Source organism: Zalophus californianus, chromosome 12 (genome assembly GCF_009762305.2).
Source record: "Zalophus californianus isolate mZalCal1 chromosome 12, mZalCal1.pri.v2, whole genome shotgun sequence".
Classification (NCBI taxonomy): Eukaryota; Metazoa; Chordata; class Mammalia; order Carnivora; family Otariidae; genus Zalophus; species Zalophus californianus.
In genome coordinates, this window is record NC_045606.1 from 40,711,620 (window position 1) to 40,731,743 (window position 20,124).

The 20,124-nt window shown below is 40.2% G+C and overlaps 1 protein-coding gene and 1 long non-coding RNA gene across 2 annotated transcripts in view; one reads left to right on the forward strand and one right to left on the reverse strand.

Annotated features, from left to right (window-relative positions):
- Positions 1 to 20,124, forward strand: part of UMAD1 (UBAP1-MVB12-associated (UMA) domain containing 1) — a 214,447-nt gene that overhangs the window by 192,342 nt on the left and 1,981 nt on the right. The gene's annotated exons all lie outside the window — the stretch shown is intronic.
- Positions 13,567 to 16,970, reverse strand: LOC113910904. The gene is made up of 3 exons (XR_003516311.2): positions 16,757 to 16,970; positions 14,919 to 15,048; positions 13,567 to 14,216 (listed from the first exon to the last, which is right to left on the reverse strand). It is a non-coding gene; the product is annotated as an uncharacterized LOC113910904 (long non-coding RNA).

The window sequence follows — 20,124 nt, forward strand, 5'->3', positions numbered from 1 at the left end:
AGACTCTTGATTTAGGCTCAGGTCGTGATCTCCGGGTCCTGTTCTCATGGTCCTGAGATCGAGTTCTGCGATGGCTCTGTGATAGAGCCTGCTTAAGATTCTCTCTCTCCCTCTGCCGTTCTGCCCCGCACCCCATGTGCATTCTCGTGCTTGCTTACTCTCTCTCTCTCAAAAAAAGTGGGCAGCAGAGGACCTGAATAGACTTTTTCCACAGAAGACATACAGATAGCTCACAAACACATGAAAAGATGTACATCTTTCTCCGCATCCCTACCAACATCTTATACCTCACTGATATGAGGAATTCTTAATCTCAGGAAACAAACTGAGGGTTGCTGGAGTGGGGTGGGGTGGGAGGGATGGGGTGGCTGGGTGATAGACATTGGGGAGAGTATGGGCTATGGTGAGTGCTGTGAATTGTGCAAGACTGTTGAATCACAGATCTGTACCTCTGAAACAAATAATGCAATATATGTTAAAAAAAAAAAAGAAGAAGATAGCAGGAGGAGAAGAATGAGGGAGAAAATCGGAGGGGGAGACGAACCATGAGAGACGATGGACTCCGAAAAACAAACTGAGGGTTCTAGAGGGGAGGGGGTTGGGGGGATGGGTTAGCCTGGTGATGGGTATTAAAGAGGGCACGTTCTGCGTGGAGCACTGGGTGTTATACACAAACAATGAATCATGGAACACTACATCAAAAACTAATGATGTAATGTATGGTGATTAACATAACAAAAAATTTAAAAGAAAAAAAAAGATGTACATCACTAATCATCAGGGAATGCAAATCAAAACCACAATGAGCTATCACCTGACTCCTGTCAGAATGGCTAGAATCAAAAAGACCAGAAATAAGTGTTGGCGAGGAGGTGGAGAAAAAGGAACTTTTGTGCACTGTTGGTGGGAATGTAAATTAGTGCAGCCATTATGGAAAACAGTATGGCGTTTCCTCAAAAAATTAATAATAGAGTTATCATATGATCTAGTAATTGCACTATTGGGTATGTTACCCAAATAAAGTAAAAACACTAATTTGAAAAGATATATGCACCCCTATGTTTATTGCAGCATTATTTACAATAGCCAAGATATGGAAGCAACCTAAGTGTCCATCAATAAATGAATGGATAAAGATGTTGTGTGTGTGTGTGTGTGTGTGTGTGTGTGTGTGTGTGTGTGTGTGTGTGTGTATGAAATCTTGCCATTTGCAACAATGTGGATGAACCTAGAGAATATTATGCTAAGTGAAATAAAAGAAAAAAAAATACCATATGATCTCCCTTACAATGTGGAATCTAAACAAAACAAAACAAATAAACAAAAATACTTTTTTTGTCCTGAATTGATTTTCACATTTAAAATGTCTTTATCCCATTGCTAAGAATTATTTTTTTGTTGTTTTAGTTTTTACTTTAATTCCAGTTAGTTAACATACAGTGCTATATTAATTTCAGGTGTACAGTATAGTGATTCAACAATTCCATACATCACCCTGTGCTCTTCATGACAAGTTCACTCCTTAATCCCCATCAACCTATTTTACCCATATCCCCACTCCACCCCCCTCCTTTGGTAACCATCAGTTTGTTTTCTATAGTTAAGAGTCTCTTGGTTTCTCTCTCCCTCCCTTTCCCTTTGCTCAAAAACAGACTCTTACATACAGAAAACACACTGGTAGTTGCCAGAGGGGAGTTGGGGGGGTGGGCAAATAGAGATTAAAAGGTGAAAATTTCCAGTTATAAAATAAGTCACAGAGATGAAAAGTACAACATAGGGAATATAGTCAATAATATTGTAATAATAACAGTGTGACAGATGGTGACTTACATTTATTGTGGTGAGCATGGAATAATGTTGAGAATTGTTGAATCATTGTTGTACACCTGACACTAATATAACATTGTGTGTCAATTATACTTTAATAAAAAATAAAAGTTAGGTACCTATAAAAGTAGTTCAGCATAGACACATATGTTTATTTCTGGACTTTTAATTCTATTCCATTGATATATGTCTGTCCTTAGGTCATTACCACACTATCTTTTTTTTTTTAAGATTTTATTTATTTATTTGACAGAGAGAGACACAGTGAGAGAGGGAATACAAGCAGGGGGAGTGGGAGGGGGAGAAGCAGGCTTCCCGCCGAGCAGGGAGCCCAATGTGGGGCTCGATCCCAGGACACCGGGATCATGACCCCAAGCTGAAGGCAGACGCTAAACAACTGAGCCACCCAGGCGCCCCATTACCACACTATCTTAATTACTGTTGCTTTGTAGTAAGTTTTGAAATCATAAAATGTGAGCCCTCCAATGTTCTTTAATGAAGATTATTTTGGCAGTTCTGAGTATTTGGGAATTCCATATGAATTTTAGGACCAGCTTGTCAATTTCTACAAAGAAATCAGCTGGGACTCTGATAGGAATTGCATTGATTCTATATATGAATTTGAAGAATATTGCCATCTTAATATCTTATTCTGATTAATGAAGATGGGATGTTTTTCCATTTAGATTTCTTTTTTAATTTCAACAATGTTTTGTAGTTTTCAGAGTATAAGTTTTAAATTTATTTCTAAATATGTTATTGTTTGATGCTACTGTAAATGAATTGTTTTCTAATTTCATTTTTGGATTATTTATTGCACATGTATAGAAATACAACTGGTTTTTTATATTGATCTTGTATCCTCCAACCTTGAAACTTACTAGTTCTAATAGTATTTTAGTGGATTTCTTAGATTTTTCTACATGCAAGTTCATGTCATTTACATATAGAGATAGATAGCATCCAGATTAGAAAGGAAATAAAACTACCTATTTATTTTTAAAATATATTACTAATTGCCTAATTGCTCTGGCTAGAACATCTAATAGTATGTTCAACAGAAGTGGCAAAAGTGGACATTCTTGTCTTGTTCCTAATCTTTAGGGGGAAAGCATCTAGTCTTTCATTGTGAAATATGATGTTTGCTTGGATTTTCTGAGGATGTTCTTTAATCAGGTTGAGAAAGTTCCCTTCAATTCCTAGTTGGGTGAGTGTTTTTATCGTGAAAGTGTACCCGATTTTTTTTTTATTTTTTCTGAGCCTATTGAGATGGTCATATAGTTTTGTTATTCAACTGATATGGTATATTACGTTAATCGATTTTCCTAAACTCATGTAAATCATAGTAGTGGACAGTACAAAGCTCATGCTACTGAAAAAGCATAATATTTTACATATATTGTCTGTATAGGTCTCTTTTCAAAAACTAATTTGGGGGGCTATGAGAAAGGAAACTGAAGGAATAGCATAAATTGAGTAAATTTTTATGCAAGTGAAAGTATTTTTATTTTCCTCTAGGTGATTACCTGCTCAGATTTTTAAAATTGTTTTCAAACTTGTGATTTGCTTTACTTTTTGTATTTGGTGATCCAGATATTTTTTATAGCTTTTCAAGCAATCAGCATTAAATTTATATTTTGAACTGCATCACTTTAATCAATTTTTGTTTAGTTCAAAGCAATTAAATAGGAAGTAAAAAACACACAAGGCCTTTTAAAAATTAACTGTATGCTTTGAGCATGAAAGCACTACTTTCATTTGTGCTACCCTGGGCATAAATAGTGATGATGTACTTCCTCTTCTTTTCTACATTTAAGGGTCCACCCAGAAATTTGCAACTATATTGAGTCCCGGAAATGTTCTCATTCTCTTTTCTTGTCTGTGATATAATCTCTTAACATAGTTGGTTCAAGAATCATGTTAAGTCGACCAGATCATGTGTTTGAGGCTTTTAAAGGCAAAGTATCTTCTCTATGTCCTGAGAACAGATTGTAGCCCAGGTCCCGGCACGTTGTGCCTCCTTGCCTTTACTCAGCAAATGCCATAGGCTAAGGGAATGTGGGCAGTTGAATCCAGTCCATGCTTGTCACTGGACAGTGAGTCACAGATGGCTTGTCTCAGGAAGTGTCATCACTATATGGTCACTTTACTTTCTTAAGTTTAACTAGAATATATTTGATTAAGGTAAAAAGGTTACTTTAAAAATATATTATTCAGGCATCACAACACTGCTCTTTAGGGATTAAAAATGTCTAAATAGTCTTGTAATCTTAGGGTGTCTACGATCCACATAAATTAGCATATCCAGCTGGATATAAAAATGACAACATGCAATGTTTTCCCTTGTCTTTGGTTTTTGTCTCTTTTTAAAAAAAAAATGTTATCTTCCACATTACATGTGCTTCTCTTTGTTTTGAGAGAAAAAGAAAGTAGGAATATTGGGAAAGTATTCTATAACCCTTTCTGAAGGAGAAAATACTTTTGAAACATTTTGAAAAAGTCTGTAGGAACAGTGCATTTCCAAGGTATGAAGCGAAGTTCTTTAGACGGTGTCAGGTTTGTGGGGCAGCATAGAATAGTGAGTCAGAGTATGATCTCAGAGTTAGACTCAATTCTTCGGGTTTCAGTATTCCCCATCTGTTAAATGGAGGTGAAAGTGGTATGTACATCATAAACAAAAAATTAAATGAGAGGACACAGGTAAAGAGCTTAGAGCAGTGACTGGCAAGTAAATGCCCATTTACCTGTTTACTGATGTCTGTGACAATGACGTAGGTACACTGTTAACAACCTTAAGACTGACTCAGAGTTGATAGAATTAGTAATGCTAATATAATTTAGTTACTAGTATATATCAAAGCTCATCATCTAAATCACTTACTTGCACTTTCACGGGTAGGCCACAAATTAGTTTCCTTAATGAATTCCCATCATCAACTCACCAATGAAGTAGGCATGGGAGGGAAAACAGAAGCTCTGCTGGACTCTGAGTGTAGCTTCCATACATTTAAGACCCCTTTTGGAAATTAGAGGCGTTGGTTTTTAAGCCACTTTGGCAGTTGAAGCCATAGCAGTTATTTCTAGAAGGCTAAAAGAAGATCTGTACTAGGTCCTGAAAATCAACTAACTTGGAAATACCAGACCTTTGAAAACTAGTGCTCAGATTACCAAGGACCACCATGTAAATGGCTGGGTCCCAGAGAGTTAACTGCTGCTGCTGCTTCCTTCCATGAGGACTTTCTGTTCCCTACTTCAGCCATCATGAACACCACACTGACCTATGGTGCGGTCACTGGTTGGTCAAAAGGGAACTAGGTGAGGCTATTCCTTCTCCTATCCTGTCTTCCATTTCTATCAGCAGGTCAGTTATGTTCACACTTTGACTTCTGATAACCAGTCATTCCCACCTCCCGTGAATTGCTTTCTTGTTCTACACATGCATCTTTCTTAATCTCTTTTTACCAGATTTTTACCACTTACTCTACTTTGTCACCTTGCTACTGATGGGATTAAAACAAAAAATCTTGAATACAACTCTCCACACTTCCTAGAGATATTTCTAATGAAAACACCTGACAATGCACCTAGGCCAGCAATCTTGAAAGTACTCCAAAGTACCTTCCAGATTCTCTACCAAAGTTCAGCTCCTACAACTATATTTGCTTTTTTTTTTTAGCACTGACAGTCAAGATAATTTTTAAATGTTTAATCTGGCTTATTGTTATTCTGATTTTAATGTTAATAATTTCTGTACATGTATTTATTGCAAATATACAGGATTTCATCTCTATTGTGGACCCACTGGCCTGAGAAAATACATTCTGAGTTCTTAATAATTGTAACAGTGTTTTTTTTTAGGCCATAACTTGATAGAAGATTGGAACCTACATATATATATGTACACACACACACACACACACACACACACACACACACACACACACACACACACATATATATGTATAATTATTTTTTTACTCCAAAGTTTGTTTTTTATCATAATGAAGAGCAGTGTAAGTTAGGTATTCTTCCATGATAGGAATAGGAGTCCTTTTCATAACCTTTGGAGTATCATTCTGAGTTATAAGTTTCTTCTCAAGATATATAACTATCAGTTGATACTTTGTTTCTATAGTTATTATTTATATTAATTTAAGTGCTATTTCCTTAAGAATTTTTACTAGTGCAGAAGATTTAGGGTCTAAGTCTACATGGAATTATGGTACTTTACAACTGAATCATCTGGTCCAACTATTTCATATTTTCAGAGGAGTTAATTGAAACACAGAAAGCTTAAATGTTTTGTGTAAGGTCACATGGTTTAGATGGAGACAGTAGTCATTGGGACTTGGATCTAGTGCTCTTGCGGATTAATTTTCAACTTGAAGTAAAAGTAATAGTATATATTCTGATAATTAACTTCTTTCTCCCTAAAAACTTAGGAAACCTGAAAAAGGATGTCCCTAAGAATTGATTCTATACTAAGCAATCATTCTGCTGTTGATCTGAAAGCACTTTTCAAGCACAACGTGTATTTTCCTTTTTGGTTACTTTGTTGAGGCATTTAAAATTTTTAAATTAAAATTTTAAATTAAATTTAAAAATTAAGATATTTTAAATTTTTCTGTAAATTTGGGCATGATTGTGGCTTCTCATTTTTAATGAATTCTTAGCATTATTCACTCTGTATTTTGTTGGGTAGACTTTCCCCAAAAGCAGATAATGACATCTCGTACCCTTAAAATAACACACAAAAGAATTACAGCATTGAGTTCCAGGGTGGGTGGAAGGTCTTAAAGATTATGGTGCTGCTTCAAACAGGATTGAAATACCATCAATTATACTCAAATTTTAATCCATAAAATATTAAGTTGGCAAAGCTTACTTTAATTATGATTGTTAAAGCTAAGCAAAGTGTGTATTATAAAAAGGTACAAATTTATTATACCTTAAAAAAATCACAATTCAAAATAAGCAGGAAACATATTTTGTTTCCCTCACTTCAGTTCTTGCTAACTTTTCTCCATATACATAAATACTCTGTACCCCTGTATTCATTGAATCCTGACAGTCCTTTTAGAATTATTTCCTGCTTTCCTACTTTGTTGATTGTACTCTAGTTTAAAAATACTGTCCTACAATAGCCAAAAGGTAGAAACAACCCAAGTGTCTATTAACAGCTGAATGGATAAACAAACTATGGTATATATTTAGCTTCAGAAAGGAATGAAATTCTGATACATGATACAACATACATAATCTCCAAAAACATTATGTTAAGTGAAATAAGCCAGTCACTACAGGATCAACACTGTATGAGTCCATTTATATGAGGTACCTAGATAGGCAAACTGATAGAAAGTATAATAGATAGAGGTTACCAGGGGCTGGGGAAAGGGAGGAATGGAGAGTTGTTTCATCGGTATGGTCTCTGCTTGAGATGATGGAAAAGTTCTAGAGACAGTGGTAGTATCTGCACAACTGTGAATGTACTTCATGCACTGAATTATACACTTAAAAATGGTTAAGATGATAAATTTTACACTGCATATATTTTCCCACAATAAAAAAATATTCTCCTGAGTTAGCCATAAAATAAAATCATAGCACTCTCCATTGGGCTCTAAGTATATACTAAGTATATACCATGCCTCTTGCCATTCTGATTTTTATTTTTATTTTTTTAATATTTTATTTCTTTATTTTGACAGAGAGAGAGACAGCGAGAGAGGGAGCACAAGCAGGGGGAGTGGGAGAGGGAGAAGCAGGCTTCCCACAGAGCAGGGAGCCCGATGCGGGGCTCGATCCCAGGACCCTGGGGTCATGACCTGAGCGGAAGGCAGACGCTTAACGACTGAGCCACCCAGGCGCCCCGCCATTCTGATTTTTAGCCCCTTCATTCTCACACTGGGGTGGAGAAAACACAGCTGTATTTACTTTTCCATCCACATCTTCTATTTTGAAATACAACATTTTTTTGCAAATGAGAGCCAAGGTCAAGTGACTACTCACCATTTTAGCTTGCCAAACATTGTTTTTTCTAGTGGAGTGCTGGGTTAGGTACAGCAAGTGTGGGTAATGCTACCACTCATATGCCCTCTGAGTGGAATTTAATTAGCCTACCTTCGTAATTTCTGTGCTCCATTTGGTATGATGCATTTCACTTCACTTTCATCTCTATGTGAAAATGTCCAGTTGTGTACTCACTACTGTGGTATCTCCAAGTGCGTGTCCTAGTCCCCACAGCAGATTGAAATTACAAAGAAAATAAGGGCTTTCCTATCCAGTATTTTCCCATTTCTTAAAGATTTTTTTTTTGTTGTTTCCTGAGATTAGAAAGATATTTATATGCAAGGTGAACATGAGGTCCTACTGATAATCGTCTTTGAATTCTGGCTATGGACATGGCAATTCTGTTTACATACTATAAAGCATATATTTATGTCTTCACATAATAATAATATAAACTGACAAAATACAAACTTTTCAGTGCACATTAAGAGCAGAACAGATTAGCTTTCTGTCTTCAAACAACTTTAACATGACATAATTGCATTTTTATTGTTTATAATGACATATAAATGTTTGTTCTTAAAAATACATATTATACTTAGGTTATGAATTTGTTAAATGTTCATTCCATCAAAGCACTTGCCCAAAAAAACCCCAGCATGTAGCTATTACTTAATATCTTTAGACTTACTTTCATTTTGTATTTCCTACTACTATAGTATGCTATTTATTTCCATTCAACCAATATCATATAGGTTATGTCTATTTATCTAATTATATAAAAAGTATAATAAAATATTTCTATTTTCTTACCATCTTTAAAATTAGAAAGTATTCCATTTCCTTTCTTATTGGTCCATGCAGACAGTTGAAGTGCTTTATTGTTTTACAAAATGAAAATCCTTCATTTGAGTGAAATTAATATTTAGTGTGCTGAGATGTACAAGATCATTTTTATCTGGAAAAACATGACCTTGTTGCATTGCGTTCTAAAGGAGCTGAATAGATATTTAAAATAAGGAAAGCTATATAAATGGGAAGTTAAGTAGAATCCAGTGTGACTAATAAGGGATATCAAATTCTGCAGACCTGTGCTATACATAATAAGCTTAAAGAATTCATGTACAGAAGCCTAAGCCATTGTGTAGCCATGGCTGTGATCAGATGCTATAGTTTTAAGCTTTTACATACTGTATCCAGCTTACTACATTTAACCAAGTAACAAGATGCTTAGTTGCACTGATCCTTTGAGCTCTAGTTCTATAGTGGCACAATCTATACTTTTGGACCTTCATTCTCTACTCCAGATGACACTTGTCCATAGAGAAATTGCTAAGTCCATAAAACAAACAAACAAAACCCAGACAAGTTAAATTATTTCCCTTGATGATGGTCTTTACATTGAAGGGGGAGCACTGGGTTGTAAATCAGGAAACCCAGAGTACGCATCTCTGCCAATTAGCAGTGACGTGACCTTAGTCAATAAACTTTGAGCCTCAGAAGATGAGAATTGAAACAGTAGCTTCCCTATCAAATTTAACAGGTTGTGAGGCTCAAATGAAACAAAGTATGTGAAACTACTTCAAAAACTGTATAAAGCACTAAACAAACATCGTTTTCCCAAGATTCTGATTCAAACTTTTCCTATCCCACAGATTTAACTGAATTATGAAATTGATAAAATCATACCAGTAAGTTGTTTCATAGAGTATTATAGCACATGTAAGTTTTTAAAAATCATTAGTTGGTTACAGTTTTAATTCTGAGGTCATGCAAGATCTGTACGACTCTGTTTTTGTTTGGTGTGATTAATATGCCTCTCATTTTGGTATAAATGGAGGTGTGTGGGAAATAGAAATTGGTGGGGTCATAATGTCCTAATAAAGGGCACTCCTTTTCCTCATCTGTATCCTGGGCCAGTGGAGAAATAAGACCAGAGAGCCAGCAGACAGCAAAACAAAATGTCCCCCTTTCGACTAACGCAGCCCAGGCTAAAGGAGGGAGCTTAATGTAGTAGTGGAAATGGACTTCGACACTCCCAGTAACCCATCTGTAGACCTGTGGGGAAAGTTTAAGTCAGCACAACAGACACTCTGAACTCTGGTAACTTTCTCCCCTGGTCCAAATAGAGAGCGAAGAAAGAGACTTTCTCCAGGCTTAGGACCTTGGATGGTTTAGTGTCCCTCATCTAGAAACATGACCTATGGCCGTCATCCACCAACTGGATAGCTCAGTCTACTTCCTTGGGGAGGAATAAGGGGTATGGCAGACAGCCAAGGGGCTTAGAGAAAAATCCCTTTTTATGGAAACCAGAGAAGTTGATAAGGTTGATAAGGTTAGCTTCTTCCTCTCTCTCTCAGTGAAAGGTGGATCTCTGATAAAAAATAGTTGCCACAGTCTCACATACATTATAGCAGAACCTTACTGAACTTCCACTGGAAGACGCTTTTGTGAAGTTGTTCATTTGGCAAGTCAAGAACAATCCGTCTCATTCTTCAGGAAACTAAACTAGTTTTAAGTCCTATGTGTATTTAAAGCATCCATGGTTCACCATGTGGGTGATAATACAGTGAGCAAAATCTTGTTAGAAAAAAAACAGATGTGGAAATCCAGCTTAACATAATAATTCCTGGCTTATTCTGAACAAATCTGAATCTAAAGTTCATGAAGATACTGCAATTATTGAGTCATTCAGTAAACATGTATCGATCACCTATTATGAGCGGCATTGCTCCAATTGCCAGGGAAATGGAGATGAAAGCCGTTGTCCCTGGCTTTGAGTGGCCCATGGTTTTTTGAGAGGTGACAGAGAATTCTAGTCCAGTATGATTTGTGTGGCGAGAGAGGTACGCACAAGCTGTTGTGGGAATACACAGTCACGCAGTTGGCCCAGGTTGGAGGAGTTACTTGGGGAGATCTTTCTGAAAGAGTCCTAGTGTGCATCCTGAAGGGCAAGTTGAAATAGGCAAGATGAAGGGAGAAGAAGAGAGAAAGATGTCTTCATTAAGGCAGAAGTAATCAAATGAGCCAAAGCTCAGAGCTAAAGGGAGAGCGTGGCATGTTTGGATGATAGTAAATAGCTTGGTATGGATGAAGACGTTAGGGAATGGTAATAAAAGAAATCAGAGGGGTAAGCAAGACCAGATCATACCTTATGTGCTATGATATGGAGTTTGCTCTTTTGTCCAAAGGCATTGAGAAGCGTTAAGCAAGGAAGAGCATGTGTGTTCAATACGACCAGTGAGAGGGAGGATGTAGTGTAGGGGGAGTAAGGCCATATGCAGGACACTCGTGCGGTTATTCATGACACAAGGCCACAGGCTTGCATTAAGAGAACTGACGGTGGGATCGATGACAAATGAAACTTGGGGAGACGTTAAGAACCTCAAAATCAGTAGGACTCAGTCATTTACTGGATGGAAGAAGTGACAGGGAGAGAGAAAGATAATTCAGGCTTCTGTGTTTGGCAGTCATTATACAAAAAATATTAGAAGAGCATTGGGTTGGAGTAGAGCTGGGCAGGACTTGTCAGGTTCAGAACATGCTGAGTTCAATATTCCAAAAGAAAAGAAAGGTATAATAGGAGTTGAACATGTGGGTCAGGAGCCCCAAGTAGAAGTCTGGGTTCAAGATGGGTGTGGGCGTGTGCACGCGCGTGTACACACATGCATGCATCTACATACTTATCTACTTTCAGGGAGTGGAGAGATAGGGCAATAGGAACCACGGATATGGATAAGCTCCTCTAAGGAAGTCTGTTGAGACGAGGAAGAATAAAGGAACAGAAATGAGACCCTGGAGAACATCATTTCAGAAACAGACAAAAGAATAATCAGCTAGACAGAGGCAACACCAAGAAGTGGCACGGAAGCCAGAAAATAAAAACGCAGAGGGTCACCAGTCTCAAGTGCTACAAAGAAGTCACATGAGGTTAGCACTTCAGAACGCCTTCTCAGTTGAGCACGGTGTGATTATTCGTAACCTTGGACAAAGCAGTGTCGGTACAGGGGCAGAGAGGGAAGGCAGACCGCAGTGGGTGAGCAGTGAGACCGACAGCGAGTGTCAGCAATCGTCTCAGCGTGGCTGTGAGAAAAGGGAGAAAGATAGTGTGGGTGTTCAGTGGGTGAGATGCCAGTGGATGTGAAAGACCTCAGCAGAATTTTCTGTAAATGGTGAATTGACTTTATTAAAGATTGGCAATTGGGAGCCACCTCCTAATGGATGAAGCCGCGTCCTTGAAGAGGAGGGACGGGATGGGTGTGGAGCCGCGGGGAGGGATTCGCTTTGGGTGGGAAGAGGGCAACTTGCCTGTGGTGGTAGGAGGGAAGCGTGGAGGGGCCGAGATGCGGTAAGTAGAAGAGATCCTCGCCTGATGATTCGTGTTTCCTCTGCAGAGTCGGGTGCTAGCCCGCCGGCCAGCAGCGAGGGGCCAGGTGGTGATGTAGGGCGGGAGCAGAGCAGGGGTGAAATATGGGCTGGCAGGAATGAGGGGGAAGGCCTACAGGAAAACATGAGATTCCTGGAGAGCTTCAGGTCAGAGATGATGAACTTCTATAAACGAACTTTTTAAAAACATTTTTTAAAAAAATCACTAGAATAGCCTTTTTTATGTCCCAAACCCGTATTAAACAGGATCCCATGCTGAACATACTGTTTCTTGCTGGTCCCTTTCCTAAAATGTTTCTCTTTCCTCTTTCCACTGCTCCCCCACTCTAGTTGGCTGTATGGAGGATTTTCCGGCTTCAGTGAAGCCACTTTTCCAAGAATGCGTGGAACAGATTACAGAAGCCAGTGCCAGCCTGCTTCCTTCCCCCTCTTCACTTGCATAGGTTCAGCGGGAGTTCTGAAAAGAGGAAGTCAGGAGAACTTTTTTTTTTTTTTTTTTTTAAAGAAAGATGGAAGAAGCAGGAAGCACAGGCAGGTGGAAATACTGGGGGGGGGGGGGGGGCGGCAGGGGAAGAAAAGGGAACAAATACTGAAAAAAAAATCATGAGCCAAGCTGTAAATTGAAATGATGTCAGAAATCAGAAAGGAAAGGGAGCAAAGAAAATAGCTACTTTCTACCCTGGCCTCTTAGTTTGCTACTCTAATATATGGCATCCTCAAACTGGGAGGCCAGGCCGTATGGGAGACAGGTTGGCAGTGAATTCAGCTTTGTCTCCTGCCTCATTCAGCGGTATCCGTGGTCAGGTGTTCTGGGCTTTTGTTTGTTTCTTTGGCCTAACCCCTCGATGTAAAAAATCAAGTGTGGGGTGCCTAGAATATCTCAGAAAAAAGGGGGACCCAATTCAGGTGTCACAAGTGTGCTGTGCAGGTGTTGTGCTCTGCGTAGGGAGGATTTGCAGAAAAGCAGCGAACGGTCTCCACCTTTGCCAAATAGTTTCTCCCTAGCCAAAGGAGACTATTGCTTAGGACTGATACAGATAGAAGAGACCAGCCCCCTGGCTTTTATGAGCTAGCCGGACATTTATTAGCAACTAGCCTCTTAGAAAAAATAAATAAGGAGGCGGAGTACTGCCTTAACCGTGCTGTTGCTTCTCTCGCCTTCTAACCTCTTGTCCCCTGATGCTTCTGACTCACATTTGCCCCCCAGCCCACCCCCGTCAGGACGCTGATGTAATGCAGGCAGATACCAGCTGAAGCCAGAATAGAATGGATAGTTATCTGGGGAGATAAAGTGACAGTGTTGTCCGTTCGGGCTATTGTTCAAAGGAACATGTCTTTTATTTATAGATGTTAGAATTTAAAGGCATAGACAGCCAGAGCTTGACATTACCTCTTCTTACTGTAACTCGTTTCCTAGAAATATCCTTTAGCATATAGCTACCTTCTTTGCGTGAAAATTGAATGTGTGAGATGTGTTTTATACCTGGTTTCATATTCTTCTAATAGGTTCTGTGACTGTTTTGGTTAAGGTTGGTTTCTAAATTTTAATGCTTCAATATTTTGCTTTCATAGGACAACTTATTTTATCTCTACTTATCCGAGGCATGGGTTGCCTTAAAAAGCAGGAGGTTTGAAAAGATGCCAAATATAGGTGATGCTCATATTAATACAATAGTCATACTTTAGTCGGGAAGTCTCCAAATTGTTAGCAGGTTTGCAAAATTGGCACCCCTTAATAGATTTCATGGTGGTTTGGGAGGCTTCTGTTCCAGGAAAAATGTAGTCTGTTCTCAAACCTGCATTTCCTTGCTTTCAAATACCCAGGAGTGAGGTTCACAGGATGCCACTAACCTTCTGTTGCTCCAGGGAAGTGACTTCATTTTTCTAAGTCTTTACTGAAAAGTGTTATGTGCCTTGTATTCTTGGACTGTTTTTTTCGGAAGCTCTGAGAAGATTTTACAGATTGAACCTCATGAATCTTTGCAGCCCCTCTGCAAGAAAGGGAGGAATAGTGTCTATAAACCTTTCTGAATTATTTGAAACAAAGATAATAGAATGTGAGGATTACAAGATAAACTTGGCCAGCCCATTTTTTAACAGCTCAACTGATGAACAAGAAATAATTTTTATACAAACATAAAAATAGCTGATTAACTGTAAACTTTGTTGTAATGATATAGATAAGGAAATTTCTCTTCTCCCCAAGATTAAAAAAAAAAAAAAAATTCTGACATGGCCTACTCCTACTTAAACCATGTGAGGCCAAACATTAATTTGGAAAAGTATTAAAGCTAGATTATATGAAGGAACTTATACTCAAGAACATTGTCATAGCAGCCCTTCTGCGAACCGGATTAATCACAAAAATAACGAATATGCTTTATGAACATAATATTTGAAGTAATTTTTTAAAATTTGGCTATTAACCATAAGGTTAAGTGATTCTTTTCTTCTTGCTCCATTGTGGTTAACATACTCATTCTTCTCTTTAAAGACCCATTTTATTATGCAAATGAAAAAACTGAAAGACTGTGTGTGTAAGAGAGAGGGCTGCTTTTTGCCAGGGAACTCATGCACCTGTTTCAGCCCTCAGCCCCCACCTCTGCTTCCACTGGCTGCCAAGCTCGACTTCGTGAGCGGAGTAGCGGGTGTGGGGTCCTTGAATTTTGACTCACATTTTCTTTGTGACTTACTCTTGTTTTGCCTTATAGTTTCTCCCCTTCCAGCTCTCAGCATGCCAACAGCAGCTGCATCATGGCACTCACCCTGCTGCCAAGAGGGCAGGCAGCCTCCTTGGAGACTGTAACGTTGCACTCGAGCCAACTGTTAAGAAATAGATGGTGGAGTAATACATACAGCACAGCTGAAATTGAGAGCCTTCTAGGAGGCATTTGGTGGAACACTTTGTGGTATTTTTACGTTAATTTTTGGAAACTTTTTATTTTGGACAGTTTTCAGACAAAGGTAGAAAGAATACTGTAGCACATTCCCACGTACCTTCTACCTCTCCATTTCAACAGTGATCAACTTATAGACAATCTTGTTTCACTGACCCCAGCGTTTCCCTGTGGTTTATCCAGACTACTGGTAGATTCATTTCTGGGGATAAATATTTCATAAATTACAGTTGCTTTTCTGTCGTTCTTCAGTCTAAGGTCTGTCACCTTAATGATTTTTTCAGTCCTCTCTTCCTAATGGTAAAAGATATCAGAGTCTTTTTTCCTTCTGAATTAGGCCAGGATATGCTATGTTGGCACCTGTCATATTTTGTAATACCATCCCCTCAATTTTCAGGGCTTTTTTCATTCAGTTGCCCAATCTGTCCAAAGCTGAGGTGTGCGGGGTCTTCGAACGTGGAGCATTAAAGGTCCCTGGGCTTGATTCTCAGTGTTACCACAGACTAGCTCTGTAACCTGGGACAGCTTCCTTCACCTTGTGTGCTTCCGTGCCCTCTTGTTTTTAACATGGGACTAATAATGGTACACACCCCACAAAGCTGTGGTGGGACTTAAATGGGTGAGTACATTTAAACAGCCCAGATGGAGACTGGCACAAAGGAAGTGCCCAGTTTATGCCGGTTGCTGCCATCCTCCTCCCCCTCGTGATCATTCTCCCTCCCTCATCATTTCACAGACTGGAGAAGTGAGGCCCAGGCGGGTGAAGGATACGGCAGTTTTATCAGGAGAACTTGAACAAGGAACCATAGGTCTCAATTCCTTTACTATCCAAGATGCAGTCTGCCCGAGGGTTAAGCCTTAGAAGTTGGGTGTTGAGAACGCAAACCGGTATGGGTACTATAACTCCTCGGGAGTGGAGAAGGGGAGGTTTCAGGGATGCTTTTATTGAAGAAAGGAGATGAAACTGGAGAACGTTCTGTACACAATAAAGAGCAGAAAGTTCAAGCATGGGCTGCTACTAACGGATAGATCTAGGGAGCATTTGTGCATGAGACTGAGAGAGAAGCAAGATATGGGAGCGGAGGGGAGGGTAAGATGATGTCAAACACCGAAGAGGGGCGCCCGGGCGGCTCGATCATTAGCATCCGACTTTTTTTTTTTTTTTTGACAGAGACACAGCGAGAGAGGGAACATAAGCAGGCGGAGTGGGAGAGGGAGAAGCAGGCTTCCCGCTGAGCGGGGAGCCAGATGTGGGGCTCGATCCCAGGACCCTGGGATCACGACCCCAAGCCGAAGGCAGACGCTAAACAACTGAGCCACCCAGACACCCCATAGGCATCTGACGCTTGATTTCGGCTCCAGTCATGATCTCAGGGTCCTGAGATCAAGCCCCGCATGGAGCCCTGCATCAGGCTTTACACTCAGCACAGAGTCTGCTTGGGATTCTCTCTCTCCCTCTTCCCCTCCCCACCCCACTGGTACACTTTCTCGCTCTCAAATAAATAAATAAAATCTTAAAAAAAAAGAGAGATGGGTGAATCCTAAATTTTATCTAAAGCCAAGTGGCATTAGCCATTCCCAAAGTTTTAATTTATTCACTCACTTTAACATGTGCTAAGCATTATTCTACTTACTTATGAATAAATACCATTTCATTAATCCTCATCGCAATCCTGTGAAATAGGTACTGTTCTTGATCTCATAATATAGCCAAGGAAACTGAGGCATGGAGGAGTTAAATAACTTGCCCAAGACAATAAGCAGGAGACCTTGGATTTGCACCCAAGCAGTGTGGTTCTAGAATCTGTGCTCTAAACACTCTGTTGTGCTGCTCCACGGCAACCAGAGCCTCCGCGCATAGGTCATCTTGAGGAAAGCAGCGAATGCGCGGTGAGATCCTCTGAAGAGGCTGGAACTGTGGCATCATGGCTCACTGATACCTGTGCGCTCATCTGACCCAGGGATCCTTCGTATTTAAGTCTCACGCAGGTTTCAGGAGGCAGGTTCTGTCCACTGCATCCACGGACCTTTCTAATAAGCTTTGTCGTAGCAGGGTGTGGTTACACTGTTCTAGTTACAGCCCTAAGAAAGTACTCTGGTGTTTTATTTTCACCTGAAGTGAAGATGACTCTTGCTAGGGATGTGTTTGGTTAATTCAGAGTCATTTACTAAACAAACATTTCTTGAAGGCCTATGTTCTAGGTGCCGGGGATGCCTTGTGAAGAGAACGGTTCCTCTCCTACAGAATCTCCATGGAGTCTTCCTTTCTAGAGCTTCTCATTAGCATAACAACAGTGTCATTTCTCTCAACTCATACAGCAAAAGAAAAATCAAGAGGAACTTCTCTTGACCCCACATCCCTTTCTAGCTACTGGCCCATATATCTTTTTCCCATCTGTAACACCATGTCTCAAAATGTTGTCTGTTCTCATATTTGTCTTTACTTGCCTTCCTTCCATCATCTTTTTTTTAAGATTTATTTATTTTAGAGTGCGTGTGCAAGCAGGGGGAGGGGCAAAGGGAGAGGAAGAGAGAGAAGTACACTCCCCACTCAGTGTGGAGCCCAACATGGGACTCCATCCCATGACCCTGAGATCATGACCTGAGCCCAAGCAGAGTCGGATGCTCAACTGACTGAGCCACGCAGGCGCCCACCTCCCATCATCTTTTAAACACAGCACCAAGCAGACTTTCTCCTCGCGATCTCCCCCAGCTCCAGACTCCTGTCGGAACCCCTATCTACGAACAGTTCCACTTGGATGTCTGTAAGGCACTTGGAATGTCCAAAACAGCTCTTCTTCTTCCTGCCACACCCAATCCCTGTTGACATTCTTTTCCCATCTCTGTAAATGGAGAATGGAGACTCCATCCTTACTGCTCCAAGCCACAAACTTTGGCTTCATCCTTGCTCCGCTCTTGCTCTCACACCCCACATCCATTCCATCAGCAAATCCTGTTGGTTTTCTTCTTGGTCTTTCCACAATCCAAACATTCCGTCTCACCTTTAGTATCACTACCTAATCCACAATCATTTCTCATTCCCAGCTGGTCTTCCTGCTTCCTTCCCTGGGCACAGTACCACCACACACCACCCCCCTCCGCCCCCGTCTGTAGTCATCAGTAAGAATTTATGCCCTCTGTAACAATATGTTCTTCAAAAAATTTTTTAAAGCCCTCATGCAACATGGATGAATCTCATATATAAAATGCTAAGTGAAAGAAGCCAGAAACAAGAGTTCATACTGTATTATGACTTCATTTAAAATACAGGTAAAACCAGTCTGTGCTGTTAGAAATCAGAATGGTGACTGAGGGGCAAGGAGTTGATTGTGACTGAAAGAGCACCTGCTTGGCCTCTGGGGAGCTGGTCACTTCTATTTCTTGATCTGGGTGCTGGTTGCTCACAGGTGGTTGGTTGGTTAAAATTGAGCAGGCTGTACACTTACGATGTACCCTTTTCTGTATTCATTTTCCATTTCAATAACAAGTTTAACAAAACTGCTATTTCTTACACAGAAAACCATTTTCCTCTAGACTTAGGAGGAATTTATCAGCACTTACAATTATTACAATGTGAGCCCCATGCAGGGAAAAATCTTGTCTGCTTTCATCCATTCAACAAAGAGTTATTGAGCACTGGGCACTGATCTGGGCACTGGGGGTACAGCAGTGAACATGGGAAGTGAAACTCCTTAAGCTTCCAAGGGGTGATATCAGAATAACTCACATACCATAGGACAAGGTGCTGAGGGCTATGGAAAGGAAAAAACAGGAGAGGGAGATGGAGTGCTGGAGTGCGGGAGGTAAGGGCCAGGCTACAGTTTAAATAAAGTGGTCAGGAAAGGCCTCCTTGAGAAGGCTGTGAGAGAAGGAAGCTGGGTATGTCTGGGAGAAGAACCTCCTGGGCAGAGGGACTGGAGAGGGAAGGCCTAAGGCAGAAGCAGGCTGGGTGTGCACGAGCAACAGCAGGGGGCAGTGGGACCAGAGAGGAGGGAGCTAGGACAGCCTAGCTGGGGATACTGGCAGCGAGGTGCCCCAGGGCCAGATCAGGAAGGGCCCTGTAGGCCTCTGTAAAGACTCTGCAGTTTTATTCTGCATGAGACCGGGTTGAGGGGGTGGGAAAGTCAAGTTTTGCCTAACCTGGTTTGAGGTAGGTTTCAGCTGCTTGGAGCAGCAGGTCATTGGTTCTCATTTTTGTAAATACACTTCAGTTTTGTATCCATTCTCCCGGTGATGGATACTTAGTTCGGTTCCAGTTTGGGGCTTGCATAGAGTCCTATGAACACCCCGGTGCACATCTTTTGGTAAAGTACCATATGCAAGGTATACCAGTTTTAAAGAAATTGCACAAGATATATCAATTCTTATTTGAATACCTTGGGTAATATAACATGCTAGTTCCAGCAAAAGTCAGGCAGTCAATCAATACTTATGGTTCGCATTCAAGGTAAATATTCAAGTATGTATCAGGGTATACAAGGTGGAGGATACATGCATACATACAAAGTATGCAAGGTAAGTTAGGCAAGGTGGAGAATACAAAGAGATGTCAAATAGATTTCTTGCCCTCAAGTACCCAAGACTCTAGTTGGGGATAAGACATATGTATAATGAAACAACCACTAGCAAGGATACAAACAGCAAATGCCAAATGATATCCTAGGCATTTTGCCCCATATTCTCTCTGAAGCGGACAAGGTCACTTTGGACTATGTTGATAAAAGATTTCACAGGGAAGCTGGGAATTCTGTAGAGCCTGAAAGCATACATCAGATTTGTGAGCCAGACTTTGTAGACATTATCTGGGCTAGGGAAATAGCAGGAATGCCAATTTGTATTTGAGGAGGCCTTGGGTGGTCAGTCTGAGTAAGAGTAGGGATTAGAATTCATTTCAAAGCCTAGTAGAGATCTAGATGGAGGTATTTCACAAGTAGAGTAAATAACAGCATTCTAATCTGGGAATATTTCTATAGTCCACATTTCTCAATCATTTTGCTATATT